Here is a 5,219-nt window from a genome sequence, read left to right as displayed (position 1 = left end):
AATGTTGACCTCATGTGATGCATGTTGCCATTTCATTTGTGAAATTCTCATACTTTATTATATGGACATGAAATTTTACATGAGATAACTAGACATCCTCATCTTTGCCATGGTTTTAGTCCCATTCATTTATCATACACCATATCTGATTTATGATTTTTCTAAGTTGATGCATGTTTGGTTGACTTCTTTGAGCATGTTCAAAATTGCTTTGACTTTCTGATTTTCATTGACTGCCTTCCACTTGTCCAAATGAGATGAAATTTGACATGCTTACCATGATATGTGTTAGGATTGATCATGATTTATTTGGTGATTTTTGGAAATGTTTGAGTTGACTTTTGATGCAAGTCTTTCTGTTGACTCCTACGAGCTCTCATTTGCCATGCTTTGACTTCTTTTGCTTATGAAATGATGATGATGCATGATATGAACATGAACCCAATTGGGATTGTTTCTTGATTGATTAAACATGATTTGGAATGCTTGCCCTTTGCTGTTTTGACTTTTTCATTCTCTTTTGACCCTAGGCTTGCCCTAGTGGTCCTGTTACTCACTTTTGAGCTTGTGTTTTCAGGTTGACCAACAAATGACCAATGAGGCCAATTCTTTTGATATGAGTTTGCTTGAATATCTTTGTCTAACTTGTTTGTTTTGTAGGTGGCTTGGCTCTCAAGCCTTAAGCCTTGTGCCTTGCACATTCATTTGCTTCTGACTGACTGTTGACTTCTGTTTCCTTTTGCTTTGTTTGAGGTTGTATACTAATGTCTGCTTGACTATTTCAGGTGCTCTTAGTTGCTCAGTTCCTTGTGAACTTTTGCTTTGCTTTGCTTATATAAGCAATTTGCATTGAGGTATATTTCTAATCTTCATGTAGTCTGGAAGACCTGGCCTGTTACTTGGCCAGGCACCTGTCTGAAGTCCTCCTTAAGAGGCAATGTTTGTGATTGTTTACATTTGTCCTTGTACAGAGTCAAAGACCTCCTAAGTGAAGAGGCATTGGCAGACCAAGGGATAAGCAACCTATCCCCTGCTAGTCTGTGTGTCACTCACATTGCTCACACTACCTGTGTTGATGCATAGTGGGTAAAAGCCCAAGATCCATAGAGTCACTTGTGGATAGAGTTCCCCCATTCTGAACTCCCACACTTTCTGATATTGAAATGCTCTCCCTGGCCAGGGATAAGAGCAATGAGGCACACCCCTCATCTCCTTTCATCTGCTTCACCTTGGCCCTCAATGGCAAGGTTAAGAGCAACATCTACCCAGTTCCAGAGGTTTGTTTGTTGAGGTTGATATGACCCCTCGACTAAAACCTAGCCTTGTTTGAACCCCTTGCTTGTGTATAGTGTGTGCTACCTGTGCTTGTGTGTTTGTTTGACTTGCTTCCTGTGCAAGTTAGGTTTAGTTTAGACTTGCTTCCTGTGCAAGTTAGGTTTTGCTTGGCTTGCTTCCTGTGCAAGTTAAGTGTGTGTGTGGCTTGCTTCCTGTGCAGGTCATGTTTAGGATAGGTTGGCCCTTGTGCCAATTAGCTAGAAACTTTAACTTAGGGACGACTTTGCATGACAACATCTAGGCTCGAGTCGTAGTCTCCCTAGTGTTGTGTCTCCCTCTGTTATCTGGTTAGGCTAGTCCTGTATCCCTGCGTAGGGGAACTACGTCGCCCTGATCCTCATACCAGATGAGGTACGTAGGCAGGAGATGAGCTGATCTCTCCGGGCGCCCTTTTTCTTTTTCAACCCTTTATGTCTCCACACTCTTTGTGTGTGTTCGGTTCGGATGCTGATGTAAGTCCAGTGATTGGCTTTCGGGCTCCGCGTTCGCCCTTTTGTTTTGTTTGTGTGAGTTGTTTCTCCTTTTCTGGTTGGAGTCCGACGTAAGTCCAGCGATTGGCAGTTGGTTTCCTGTGTTTGTTTGGTTCGGATGCTGATGTAAGCCCAGTGATTGGCATTCAGGCTCCATGTTTGCCTTTGCTTGTGTTTGTTTGTGTGCGTGTCAGCCGAGCTACGAATGCTCTGATTCTCCTTCGTCCAAGGAGATACGTATGCATAGGATGCGATATCCTAGCGAGCATGTGTCGTTTCCCCAGTCCGAACTACTTCGACTCTGATGTCTATGCCTGATAGACTAAGTAGGCCCAGGATGCGATATCCTGCCGAGTCAGTTTCAGTTTTGTTTTCTTGTGTCTCTTTCAGCCAGTGTGTGTGTGTGAGCAGTGTTTTAGCAACCATTTATCCTTCCTTTTGTGCGTGGATCCCGTCGAGTACGACGGATGCGTAGGGGTGCTAATACCTTCCCTTCGCATAACCGACTCCCGAACCCATTCTCTTTGGTCGCGAGACCATGTCTTTTCCAGGTTTACTCTGAGCGTTTCCTTTCCCTCTTTTGGGATAAATAACGCACGGTGGCGGCTCTGTTGTTCTTGTTTTCCCGCCGGTTTTTCGCGTGATGCGACAGCTGGCGACTCTGCTGGGGAATATAGAGAAGTTGACCTGTGCTGGTCCGTCTTCCCTAAGCGAGTCTCTCCTAGCGCTCTCTAGGATAGGGTTTGGTTGCTTTTGCTGTTATTTATTGCATTCATTTATTTATTGTTTGCATTCATGTTTGCACTTATGTTTGCATTCATTCACATTCATTATTCATCTGGCTGGTTGTCTGTTTCTCTCTGTTGGGGTGGGAGTTACATGAGGTAAAAGGCCCAATACCCAGGCCATGAGTGAAATCTAGGATACTTAGGAATAGAGTGATTCATGGGAAGCGGGTGGTATTGCGCCACTTAGCGGAACATTGATATCACGAGCAGTTCAGACCCTGGTGGGATATTATCGTTACATACTTGGGTGTGTATATGATGATATTCTGCGAAAGGTTATTTATGCTGCGTTTCTCTCGACCTTACCCTGGCCTAGATGACACCCGCGAGTGGGGAGGGAATGATCATTATTACAGGTACAGTTGGTGACTTGTTGGTGACTTGTTGGTGACTTGTGATCCTGTTGGTGACTATTGGTTCAGAAGTTTGGGGTCTCAGATGACTTTGGGTTTCAGACGAATTCGTGGTTCCGAGTTCAAGCCGAAGCTTTGATCCTGTGTTCTGAGAGACACAGCCAACCAGTCGTGTCTGCATCATTTGCATCATAGCATGTTTATTTTCAAAAAAAATACGCAATAAAAAAAAGAAGAAAAAAAAGAAAAAAAAAGAAAAGAAAAAAAAACTAATCCCTGCATGCATATCATTTCTCAGGTGCATTCCAGAGCTTGTTCACTGATAGAGATGACAACAGTCCCAGAGTTGAAGCGGAAGACTTGTTCCTACAGCTTTCACCGTGAACCTTTGACGTCTCTGATTGAGTTGAGCAACCTTATGACCAGTGGTAACCAGAAGGGGTTTGTTGACCAGTATGGAGATATTCTGACACTGTTGAAGATGGTAGTCGATCCGGTGCCGTTGCAGACTCTTCTACAGTTCTACGACCCAGAGCTTCATTGTTTCACCTTTCAAGATTATCAGTTGGCGCCTACTCTTGAGGAGTACTCCATTCTGCTGAGTGTCCCGGTCCGGTATCAGGTTCCTTTCTTGGATGTGCCCAAGGAGGTTGATTTCAGAGTTGTTGCCAGAGCTCTCCATTTGGGTATCAAGGAAGTCAGTGATAGTTGGAAGTCCAGTGGGGATGTTGTAGGATTGCCTTTGAAGTTTCTGTTGAGGGTAGCTAGAGAAGAAGCAGAGAAGGGAAGTTGGGAAGCCTTTCATGCTCAGTTGGCCGTCATGATCTATGGGATCGTCCTGTTTCCGAGTATGCCCAATTTTGTTGACTATGCTGCAGTCAGTATTTTCATTGGAGGAAATCCAGTTCCTACTTTGTTAGCTGACACTTACTATGCTGTTCACAGCAGGCATGGTAAGGGTGGGGCTATCAGGTGTTGTCTCCCGCTTTTGCTCAGATGGTTCTTGTCTCTCCTGCCAGTCAGTGGACCTTTTGTGGATGCTCAGAGCACGCATAAGTGGACTCAGAGGGTTATGTCTCTTACTTCCTATGATATCAGATGGCAATCTTACCGGATGGATGTGCGTAACGTCATTATGAGTTGTGGAGGATTCCGTAATGTGCCACTCGTAGGGACTAGGGGTTGCATCAATTACAACCCGGTTCTTTCTCTTCGCCAGTTGGGGTTTGTGATGAAGGGAAGACCACTTGAGGCTGAGGTAGCTGAAAGTGTGTATTTTGAGAAGCAGAGTGACCCGGCTAGATTGGAGCAGATAGGGAAAGCTTGGAGGTCTATTGGTGTGAAGGATGGATCTGTCTTAGGGAAGAAGTTTGCCGTTGCTATGCCCGATTACACTGATTGGGTCAAGGAGAGAGTAGAAACTTTGTTGTTACCCTACGACAGGATGGAGCCGTTGCAGGAGCAACCACCTTTGATCCTTGCTGAGAGTGTGCCTGCGGAGCACTACAAGCAAGCCCTGATGGAGAATCGCCGTTTGAGAGAGAAGGAGCAAGATACCCAAATGGAGCTGTACAAAGCCAAAGCTGATAGGTTGAATTTGGCTCATCAACTCAGAGGAGTGCGAGGAGAAGACGCTAGCAGACTGAGAAGCAAGAAGAGATCCTACGAGGAGGTGGAAAGCATGTTAGATGCAGAACACCGGGAGTGCTTGAGGCTGCAGAGAGCTGAGGCCAGCTATCAGAAGAAGATCAGAGACTTGGAGAAGCAACTCAGAGATAAAGACATCCAGTTGAAGAAGGAAGTAGACTTGAGACAGGCATCAGAGAACCACCTTGGAGGAGAAGTGGTAGAGCTTAGACGACAACTGAAGGAGAAGATCACTCTTTTGCCAGAATGTTCAGAATGTGACCTGTTGATAGACCAGTGTCAGTACTTGAAGACTCTCATTCCGGGAGGCCGTTTGTCTTAGCTTGTATCTTTGATATGTATGTTGAGAATCACCTTCAGGCTTGTTGGATGGGATTCATTGTTGTACTCCGATTGTTTGGATTTTCTTTGTCGACTTTGTTGTATGATCCTGTTACTCATATAGATGAGGTTGTTGGTTTCACCTTGTACTCATCACTCTTGTGTATGTTGTTTCTGTGCTTCTATGTTGTTCTTGCTGCAGGTTGCCATCTTTTGAGGATGACTCGGGCTCTTTGAATGCCTGAGAAATGAACATATCATGTGCATCATACGCATCATTAGCACCATACTCATATCATTTTGCA

The sequence above is a fragment of the Lathyrus oleraceus genome, chromosome 3 (genome assembly GCF_024323335.1).
Source record: "Lathyrus oleraceus cultivar Zhongwan6 chromosome 3, CAAS_Psat_ZW6_1.0, whole genome shotgun sequence".
Taxonomy (NCBI): domain Eukaryota; kingdom Viridiplantae; phylum Streptophyta; class Magnoliopsida; order Fabales; family Fabaceae; genus Lathyrus; species Lathyrus oleraceus.
The sequence above is the reverse complement of the archived record's forward strand: the minus strand, read 5'-3'. Positions refer to the sequence as shown.